We start from the raw sequence: 11,889 nt of genomic DNA, 5'->3' as shown, positions 1-11,889 counted from the left end.
CATCTATATCCTTCCCCTGGGTCACATCCTCCGCCAGCATGGCCTACACTTCCACTGCTATGCTGATGACACACAAATTTACATTCACACTAAACCCTCTCATCCACTCCCCCTCTCACAATTGTCCACCTGCCTGTTTGATATTAGTAACTGGATGACACACAATTTTCTCAAACTCAACCATAACAAGACCAAAGCCATAGTCATTGCCACTCCAATACTGCTGAAGAAGTTAAATCTTGCGCAGTTCTCCATCCCAGGTTACTTCACCACCATCTCCTCTGAAGTGAAAAACCTGGGCGTCATCATTGACTCAGCTCTCTCTTTTGATTCACGCATAAAACACATCATTAAAATAGCTTTTTTCATCTCAAAACTATCTCCAAACTCTGTCCCTCACTCAGCCTCCCCATTGCAGAGACCCTAATTCATGCCTTCATCACCTCCAGACTTGATTACTGCTATGCCCTGCTCATTGGGCTTCCAAGTAAATCAATAAACAGACTACAACACATCCAAAACTCTGCAGCTAGACTCCTCACCCATACTAGACCTTGCCATCACATCACACCCATCCTCCATCAGCTACACTGGCTTCCTGTTAAATTTCGCATCCATTTCAAAATCCTCCTCCTTGTTTACAAGGCCCAGCACAACTTAGCACCCACCTACCTCTCTAGTCTTCTTACCCCATACTTACCCAACTGAAATTTACGCTCCTCTGATACACTCCTTCTCATCACCCCCTCCACAAAGCTCCGATCTATGGGTGATAGGGCTTTTAGTGTGGCTGGCCCCAAACTTTGGAACAGCCTCCCACTTTCATTGCATCAATGCACCTCCCTTTCATCTTTTAAAACCATGCTCAAAACTTATCTTTTTACCCTTGCTTTCTCATCATAACGTTGAATGATTGAGGTTATTATTTTTATTAATAATTTTTTTTATTTATTATTATTATTATTATTTTTAATTGTTTTGCTCCATCATCTGTGTTTTTTACTTTGTTGTTGATTCTGTGTCATGCTTCTGTGCTTTTAACTAGTTCTACTTTGACTTTTACTTACAATTTTTACACTCTTTGTAAAGTGTCCTTGGGTATCTTGAAAGGCACTCCAAATAAAATTTATTATTATAAACCCATGCAGACACAGGGAGAACATGCAAACTTCACACAGAAAGGCCCCCATCAGCTGCTGGGCTCAAACCCAGGACCTTCTTGCTGTGAGGCGACAGTGCTAACCACTACACCACCGTGCCTCCCCCTGCCCAAGAAGCTTTCTGTCAAAATCTTGTTGATGTCTACAAAAAGTGTCCGTCCAAAGGGATATTCAGTGTTGGGCAGTAGCGTCACTACAAGTAGCATCATTAGTAACTTAACTAAATTTCTCAGTAACATCACTATTTACTGAATCAAATAGCTTTTCAGTAGCTTGACTCTTTTATTGATCAAGTAGCATGGCAATGGCCAAACAAGCTACTTTTTTATTGGGTATTTCTGTGATAAACAGTGGAGCAGCTGCCTGCAGTCTAAAATTATCCCCACAACACAAGCACTCTCTCTTTTTTATCTTTATTGAAAATAACAGCAACAAAATATAAATACAGTTATTAATACATACACAAACAACAAACCAAGAGCCAGGGGGAGTTTTCAAATAAAAACATTAAACAATAAGCACAAATGAAAAAAATTTAGCAGCTTTCTTGTTTTTGGAGTTAGAGATGATTTTGATTTCCTGTTCAGCTTCCTTTTTGAAGGCTATAAATGAAGGTTTTGAATGACTAAACTTGGCTTTATGAATATGGCTGTAGCACTGCTCACACAAGGGCGGAGCACAGAAGACGGCAGGACAGAGTTCAGGTTAGTAAACCGTTTTTTTATTGTCACACTTTTCAGTCTAACATCCAGCATATACACACAGACACACACACACACAACCGGCGTCTGGTTCAGGGAAGAGCTCCCTCTGCTCTCGCTCTCCCTCCTTAAGTAGGGCGCGGTCACTGGGAAGACACACAAACACAGGTTAATTGACATCAGGTGTAGTGATTCTGCCACTTACCTTCCCTGACTCCGCCCTCCTGTCACAGACCGATGCTTGACCACGCCCCTGCTGCCACATACCCCCACCGCCCGACTCAGGCCGGGCAGCCGTCCGGCCTGCAGCCGACTTCCCCCCCGACGGGAGAGGAAGTCCACCACAACCATCTGCGCTCCCGGCCTGTGGATCACCTTGAAGTTAAAGGGTTGGAGTGCCAGATACCAACGGGTGATCTGCGCGTTGGCATCCTTCATGCGGTGGAGCCACTGGAGGGGCGTGTGGTCCGAACAGAGGGTGAAAGGGCGTCCCAGCAGGTAGTAACGGAGGGCGAGGACCGCCCACTTGATGGCCAGACACTCTTTTTCTATTGTGCTGTAGTGCCCCTCACACACCGACAGCTTCCTACTGATGTACAAGACTGGGCGGTCCTCCCCAACCACCTCCTGGGACAAAACAGCCCCCAGCCCTCTGTCCGACGCATCCGTCTGTAACATAAAGGGGAGAGAAAAGTCAGGGCAGTGTAAAAGTGGCCCCCCCACACAGTGCAGCCTTTACCTCAGAAAAAGCCCGCTGGCATTGCTTCATCCACTGGACTGGATCTGGTGCCCCCTTTTTAGTCAGATCAGTCAGCGGGCTGGTGACGTCCGAATAATTAGGTATAAACCTACGATAATAGCTAGCCAGCCCCAGGAACTGTTTCACCCCCTTTTTGGCCTTGGGCCTCGGGCAGGCCGTAATTGCTGCTGTCTTGTTAATTTGGGGACGCACCTGCCCATTGCCCAAGTGGAAGCCCAGATACCGTACTTCCACCCGCCCAATCGCACACTTCTTCGGGTTGGCTGTGAGACCCGCTCGCCTCAGCAACCTAAGGACAGCCCTCAGATGTTCGAGGTGCCTCGGACAGTCATTACTATAGACAATAATGTCGTCGAGGTAGGCGGCCGCATAGGTGGCGTGGGGGCGGAGGACCCTGTCCATCAGCTGCTGAAATGTAGCGGGCACCCCAAACAACCCAAAAGGAAGTGTGACAAATTGGTGTAAGCCGAATGGTGTGGAAAAGGCCATTTTTTCTCAGGATAGTGGAGTCAAGGGGATCTGCCAATAACCCTTTGTGAAATCCAGTGTCAAATAAAAGCGAGCCGTGCCTAGTCGATCGAGCAACTCATCAATACGAGGCTTTGGGTACGCGTCAAATTTAGACACCGCGTTGACTTTTCTATAGTCCACACAGAACCGGACTGACCCGTCGACCTTGGGTACCAAGACCACCGGGCTGCTCCAGTCACTGTGGGACTCCTCGACGATGCCCATTTCGAGCATGGCCTCGAGTTCTTCCCGAACCACTTTTTTCTTGTGTTCGGATAGCCTGTAAGGGCGGCTACGCACTACCACCCCTGGGAGCGTCTCAATGTGGTGCTCTATGAGGTTGATGCGGCCGGGCAGGGGCGAGAACACGTCCGAAAACTCGGTCTGCAACTGGGCAACCTCCACGAGTTGGGTCGGGGAGAGGTGGTCTCCACAGGAGACCGGAGAGGTACGTGATGCCAATGCCCCTTTTTGAACCTCCGGCCCCAGCTCCGCCTTCTCTGGAACCACCGACACCAACGCCACGGGGACCTCCTCATTCCAGAGTTTGAGCAGATTGAGGTGGTAAATCTGTAGCGCGCCACCCCTGTCCATTCGCCTCACCTCATAGTTGACGTCCCCGACTCGCCGTGTGATCTCAAAGGGTCCTTGCCACTTGGCGACTAATTTGGAGCTCGATGTGGGCAACAGTACAAGTACTTTATCTCCCGGTGCGAACTTTCTAAGGCGCGTACCCTTGTCATACAGGCAGGTTTGCCATTCTTGGGCCTGCCGCAAATTCTCCTGGGTTAGGTGTGTGAGTGTGTGGAGTTTTGCGCGCAGGTCAATAACATATTGAATTTCATTTTTACTTGGTGAAGGTCCCTCCTCCCAATTTTCTCGCAGCACATCTAAAATGCCGCGCGGCTTACGCCCATATAATAATTCAAACGGGGAGAACCCCATGGAGGCTTTGGGGACCTCTCGCACTGCAAATAACAAGGGTTTGAGCCATTTATCCCAGTTATGTGCGTTCTCACTTACAAATTTTTTAATTATATTCTTGAGGGTGCGATTAAACCGTTCAACTAAACCGTCCGTTTGTGGGTGATACACGCTGGTGCGGATCGGCTTAATCCCTAATAACCCATACAGTTCATTCAGTGTTCGTGACATAAACGAGGTGCCTTGACCAGTCAGAATCTCTTTCGGGATTCCAACTCGGGAGATGACGCGGAAGAGCGCCTCAGCAATACTGCATGCTGAGATATTGCGGAGAGGCACTGCTTCCGGGTATCGCGTTGCATAGTCCACCAGAACTAATATAAAGCAGTACCCTCGTGTTGACCAATCTAATGGCCCGACGAAATCCATCCCAATTCTTTCGAATGGGGTCTCGATTAACGGTAGAGGGCGCAAAGGCGCTTTTGGAATGGCCGCTGGATTTACTAACTGGCATTTGCGGCACGCCGTACACCACCTACGGACATCGCCGTGAATCCCTGGCCAATAGAACCGGGCCATTATTCGGGCTAGTGTTTTATCCTGCCCTAAGTGTCCAGCCATGGGATTAAAGTGAGCCACCTGGAATACCAATTCCCGGTGGCTCTTTGGAATCAAAAGCTGTGTGACTCGCTCTTTAGTTTGAGTGTCCTGCATCACTCGGTATAATCTATCCTTCATAATCGTGAAGTAGGGGAAGGACGGGGTGGCAGTTGGCTGGAGCATTTGACCATCGATTACTCTCACTTGGTCAAATGCATGCCGCAGAGTCTCGTCTTGCAACTGCTCTAATGGAAAATCCAAGAGGGATTCCCCAATAGAGAGAGGAGGGGCCAGTGGCTCCTCACTCTGACGCGGAGATGACATAGACGGCTCTGTGACAGCTGCTCCTGCCAACGCTACACCAGGACCTCCCCTTATTACACTGTGGCAGGACACACTCTTCACTAGATGACTCATTAAATCCCGAAATCCCGGCCAATCAGTCCCCAAAATTATAGAGTGGGTGAGGCGAGGATTAACTGCCGCCTTTATTATAAATTTTTCCCCTCGAAAAAAAATGTGGACCAACACTAAAGGGTAGTTGTGAACATCCCCATGCACACACAACACCTTCACCAATTGTGCTCCCCCCAATCCCTCGTCTTGCACCAGGTTTTGGTGGATTGAGGTCTGATTATAACCAGAATCCACCAACGCCTGATATGTATCCCCTTGAATACTCACCGGTATGCAATACGCTCCAGCCCGATTGAGGGCAGCTCCTGGCGCGTCGGGGATCCGAACCACCGCGCCCACCTCCATTACTGTGCACTGCTGTTGGAGGTGGCCTGGCTCCCCGCAGAGCCAGCAAACCGGCCCGGGCTCCTCTTTGCACTGGTGTTCTGGGGCTCACTCACCTGAGGGGGGGGGAGAGACAGACACAGAAGGGAGAAACGGGAGGGCACCGTGGGTGCAGCGGGCCGGCTGGGGTGGCGCCGGCCCCCGCCTCCGTGGTGGGGGAATGGGGCGAGGACGAGACACAGGAGGAGAGGGGGAGAAAGAGAGAGGAGAGGAGAGGAGAGGAGAGGAGAGAAGAGGCTGTCTGCTGTCCTGCCACCAGGACAGCCACCAAATGGTCCTCCGCCAGCTCGATGGCCTGATCCAGCGACGCCGGGTGGTGGCACTGGACCCACTCCGCGGTTCCTGCTGGTAGGCGTGCAATGAATTGTTCCAGTACCACCTGGTCGATGATCCCCTCGGCATCACGGTTGTCGGCCCTCAACCATTGCCAGCAGGTGTCCTGGAGTTGCTGGCCAAACGCGAACGGCCGGCCGACTTCCTCCAAGCGCAAAGCGTGGAAGCGCTGACGCTGCTGCTCGGGGGTGCGCCCCACACGCTGGAGGACGGCCCGGCAAAAGTCCGCATAGGCCAGCCGGCGGTCGGCAGGGAGCTGTAGCGCGGCCAGCTGCGCCTCTCCCGTTAGCAGGGGGAGGAGGCGTGCCGCACGCTGTTCCATCGGCCACCCCGAGGTCTCTGCAACTTGCTCAAAGAGCATGAGGAATGCCTTGGGGTCATCCTGTGGGCCCATCTTTTTTAGGGTGAGGGGGGATGGGCCCACGGTGGGAGTGTTGGTAGACCCCGCCGATGCGAGGAGGTGCCGGAACGCCTGACGATCTTCTTGCTGGGTCAACACCAGGGCTTCGAACCACTGTTCCTGCTCCTTTCGGAGGGTGACTAGCGCCTGGTGCTGGCTTTGCTGGGCTGTGGCGAGGGCGTGGACCAGGTCGGTGAATGGGGCGGACTCCATGGGGCTGTTCTGCTTCTGCACTCCAGATACTCCCGGGTTTCAGCACCACTGTAGCACTGCTCACACAAGGGCGGAGCACAGAAGACAGCAGGACAGAGTTCAGGTTAGTAAACCATTTTTTATTGTCACACTTTTCAGTATGATGGATGTTCACTTTTCAGTCTAACATCCATCATATACACACAGACACACACAACCAGCGTCTGGTTCGGGGAAGAGCTCCCTCTGCTCTCACTCTCCCTCCTTAAGTAGGGCGTGGTCACTGGGAAGACACACAAACACAGGTTAATTGACATCAGGTGTAGTGATTCTGCCACTTACCTTCCCTCACTCCGCCCTCCTGTCACAGACCGATGCTTGACCACACCCCCGCTGCCACAATGGCATTTTCCTAAAATGATCAACAAATTTATATACAAATCTTTTTATTTTGTTGTTATAGAAACCAAACAGTACATATTTCCAACACAGAGAAAAATCAGAGTCAAGTTTGGCTGTAATGTACCGGGTTATTTCTGTGCAGAATGTGATGGTAAAGGGACATTGCCAGAACAGGTGCATTATTGTTTCCAGGTCTGTCTCACACAATGAACAGTCCACACAAATGTCTCTCTTAAACTTAAGCATATAATGCTTGGCAGGATAGTATCTATGAATCGGTTTGAAAGACACCTCCCTTACTTTGTAAGGAAGTATCTGTATGGGAGGTTCCACACACTGCTCCAGTTCAGGTCACCAACAAGACCAGTCCAATATTGAACCACAGAGGGGATAGTGGTGATATCTGCCTGGAATAATGCACAAATATTGTGATTATTGTTCTTGTCTGTGACAGGGAAGCATACCTGACCCACTGAGGTCAATATGGGTTCCAGAGATGGTAAGCAAACTGGTTTTTCAGCCCCTCTGAGAAGAGTTAGGATACCAGAGGGAATGGCATACATTACAATGGCAAACTCTTTTGGGGTAATAGGAATACCAAATGTTTGGAGGAACTCAGTAATTTAGCAGATTTCTATTATCATTGAGTAGTTGGGTTACTAGTTATGTTGTTGAACCAGGATTGAAAAAAAATAAGGATTTATTTTTATATTTAATGTGCTGATTATTCCAGATGAAGCATCTATGTGGGGAGAAGTTGTATTTATAAGTTAGTGACCATACCAAGAGCATTTGTTTATGGAAATTGGACAGGATTAGGGAAGATTCTCTATTTTATAATCACACAAGAGTACGTATTCAAGGCCTCCAATCAGAGAGAAAATGTACAAGCACTCAGGATTGTATGGGAGAGCAAAATATGCACACAGCTGTGTGCATTGCCAGTGGAAGCACTCTGTGGCCCTTTCCAAAACTAGCTACTTTGCCCTCCCCCTACTCACTTCCACTTGATTGATGCATTATAGTATAATAAACTTTATTATCTCTGTGAGGGACAATTTGTTGTATAGCCAGCAGAGAATAAAACTGTTAAGGGTGGCAAGATGTGGTGAGTTAGGATCCAATAGCAGAACACAAACCAGAAAATCCAATGAATAAAAAATGATTTAATTAAAGTCTAAAAAAAGTCAACGAACAAAAATAGCAAAATAATCCAGACAACAACAACGTAGACAAAGAGCTAATATGAAAAAACATGAAAAATAGTTCTGACAAAAACTGGAGACAAAAAACATAGTGCAAAAAACTGTGACAAGACTAGACAAAACAGAGAGCAGAAATCTCATCTCATTATCTGTAGCCGCTTTATCCTTCTACAGGGTTGCAGGGAAGCTGGATCCTATCCCAGCTGACCACAGGCGAAAGGCAGGGTACACCCTGGACAAATCACCAGGTCATCACAGGGCTGACACATACAACCATTCACACTCACACCTACGGTCAATTTAGAGTCACCAGTTATCCTAACCTGCATGTCTTTGGACTGTGGGGGAAACCAAAGCACCCAGAGGAAACCCACACGGACAACATGCAAACTCCGCACAGAAAGGCCCTCGCCTGCCACGGGGCTCGAACCTGGACCTTCTTGCTGTGAGGTGACAGCGCTAACCACTACACCACCATGCCACCAAGAGCAGAAATCCAGGAAGCACAAAAATGGCACAAGAAACAAACAAGACGTTCTGGCAAAGTCCCCTTCTACACAGCAGAGCAGACCAGGAAGTGAATGCCAGCAAGATGGAAGTCCCGTCCCAGATCCGGATTGCGCTCACCAACTTCTACCAGTGCACCATACAAAGTGTTCTGAGCTATGGATGCATAGTGTGGTTCTCCAACTGCACCTCAGAGGAGAGGAAAGATCTGCAGTGGATCATCAGGACTGCATCTAAAATCATTGGTACCCCTCTCCAATCCCTGGAACAGATCTACTCTGCCAGCCTGAGAAACAGAGCCACAAAGATTAGGACTGACTGCATTCACCCCGGACAATGTCTTTTTGACACCCTTCCCAGAAGGCTTAGGGTTAGAAAGTCACAAACAGCAAGACACCAAAATAGCTTCTTCCCCAGGGCTGTAAAAGCTCTGCTGGAGGCTTGATCTGGACTTGGACTCACACTCTGCACCTTACTGTGTTTGGCTACATTAAATAATTACATACTACAATTTATACTACCGGCTAGTGGTAGTGTGTCTGCCTCTCGATCGTGAGATCGTGAGTTCTATTCACGGTCGGGTCATACCAAGGACCATCACAAAAATGGTACCTACTACCATCTGGCAAGGCACGCTGCAATACAGATGCGAGTGGGGAGTTAAACTCTCATGGTTACCAGAGGACTAGCCCCCCACTGTAACCCTAGCTATGTAATAGGCGAGAGGCCAAGGGCTGTGGAAACGGAGATCGGCGCCACACGGAGCGGGAAGGACTTTAACTTTTAACAATTTATACTACTGCTTATATGCCATTATGCTGCTTTTAAAAGGTTGTGTGTGTGTGTGTGTGTGTGTGTGTGTGTGTATATATATATATATATATATATATATATATATATATATATATATATATAAAATTAATTATTGATATGCTGCTGTGATCTGAGCCCTCAAACAGTGTTTTGTTGTACAACCCCGATTCCAAAAAAGTTGGGACAAAGTACAAATTGTAAATAAAAATGGAATGCAATGATGTGGAAGTTTCAAAATTCCATATTTTATTCAGAATAGAACATAGATGACATATCAAATGTTTAAACTGAGAAAATGTATCATTTAAAGAGAAAAATTAGGTGATTTTAAAATTCATGACAACAACACATCTCAAAAAAGTTGGGACAAGGCCATGTTTACCACTGTGAGACATCCCCTTTTCTCTTTACAACAGTCTGTAAACGTCTGGGGACTGAGGAGACAAGTTGCTCAAGTTTAGGGATAGGAATGTTAACCCATTCTTGTCTAATGTAGGATTCTAGTTGCTCAACTGTCTTGGGTCTTTTTTGTTGTATCTTCCGTTTTATGATGCGCCAAATGTTTTCTATGGGTGAAAGATCTGGACTGCAGGCTGGCCAGTTCAGTACCCGGACCCTTCTTCTATGCAGCCATGATGCTGTAATTGATGCAGTATGTGGTTTGGCATTGTCATGTTGGAAAATGCAAGGTCTTCCCTGAAAGAGACGTCGTCTGGATGGGAGCATATGTTGCTCTAGAACCTGGATATACCTTTCAGCATTGATGGTGTCTTTCCAGATGTGTAAGCTGCCCATGCCACACGCACTAATGCAACCCCATACCATCAGAGATGCAGGCTTCTGAACTGAGCGCTGATAACAACTTGGGTCGTCCTTCTCCTCTTTAGTGCGAATGACACGGCGTCCCTAATTTCCATAAAGAACTTCAAATTTTGATTCGTCTGACCACAGAACAGTTTTCCACTTTGCCACAGTCCATTTTAAATGAGTCTTGGCCCAGAGAAGACGTCTGCGCTTCTGGATCGTGTTTAGATACTGCTTCTTCTTTGAACTATAGAGTTTTAGCTGGCAACGGCGGATGGCACGGTGAATTGTGTTCACAGATAATGTTCTCTGGAAATATTCCTGAGCCCATTTTGTGATTTCCAATACAGAAGCATGCCTGTATGTGATGCAGTGCCGTCTAAGGGCCCGAAGATCATGGGCATCCAGTATGGTTTTCTGGCCTTGACCCTTATGCACAGAGATTCTTCCAGATTCTCTGAATCTTTTGATGATATTATGTACTGTCAATGATGATATGTTCAAACTCTTTGCAATTTACACTGTCGAACTCCTTTCTGATATTGCTCCACTATTTGTCGGCGCAAAATTAGGGGGATTGGTGATCCTCTTCCCATCTTTACTTCTGAGAGCCGCTGCCACTCCAAGATGCTCTTTTTATACCCAGTCATGTTAATGACCTTTTGCCAACTGACCTAATGAGTTGCAATTTGGTCCTCTAGCTGTTCCTTTTTTGTACCTTTAACTTTTCCAGCCTCTTATTGCCCCTGTCCCAACTTTTTTGAGATGTGTTGCTGTCATGAAATTTCAAATAAGCCAATATTTGGCATGAAATTTCAAAATGTCTCACTTTCGACATTTGATATGTTGTCTATGTTCTATTGTGAATACAATATCAGTTTTTGAGATTTGTAAATTATTGCATTCCATTTTTATTTACAATTTGTACTTTGTCCCAACTTTTTTGGAATCGGGTGCAATGACAATAAAGAATCAATCAATCAATCAATCAATCAATCAATCAATGTTGTACCACATTTGTTATAGAAATTGCATCTTACAAATTTACTCAAAAATAACTTCATATTTTACAAAGAAAATATGTACAATTTCTGATAAATCCCAAAGCCAGAGAAATACATTTTCAAACTCTAAATGAAGTGTACCATCCAGTGATCTGTTGCGACAGTGGTTAATTATTGAAACCAGGAATTGTGTGTTTTGTGAAAATAATGAAACCTCTGATCATTTATTTTTCCAGTGTATGTCTGCAGAAGCCTTGTGACTGGATGGACATGACTGGCTTGACCTGAAGGTTTTTCAGTTGGAAAACTTTACTCAAAAGGACATTGTTTATGGACAACAGGAAAAATGACTTTTTTGGTGAATGTCATTATTATCCTTTGTAAATTCTATATCCACAGATGGAAATACATGAAGGTGAAACCCAGGTGTTGTGGATTTCACAATGAGTTTCTTTCTTACACTAAAGCCATTCAGGTCATGAAAACGAAAGATGCAATTAAACTTTTAAACATAATTGAAGAGCATGATTTACAAGAAAAGCCTGAGCCTCATAAATGTGTTTTATTTTTGTTTGTTTGTTTTGTTGTAATTTATATGACCCTGTTCCTTATGATCTGAAGGAAATATTAGTGCCAAGTAGTTTGTATATGGGTCCGTCTCAGAAACTGGTCTCTCATTTGGGACATTATGGTCAAAAAATAAATTTTCTAATTTTACAATTTTTTTTTGCATTTACTTAACACTCAATGTTTCTTTTGTCATGTTTAATAAG

This window comes from Neoarius graeffei, chromosome 17 (assembly GCF_027579695.1).
Source record: "Neoarius graeffei isolate fNeoGra1 chromosome 17, fNeoGra1.pri, whole genome shotgun sequence".
Lineage (NCBI taxonomy): Eukaryota > Metazoa > Chordata > Actinopteri > Siluriformes > Ariidae > Neoarius > Neoarius graeffei.
Note: the sequence above shows the minus strand (reverse complement) of the source record.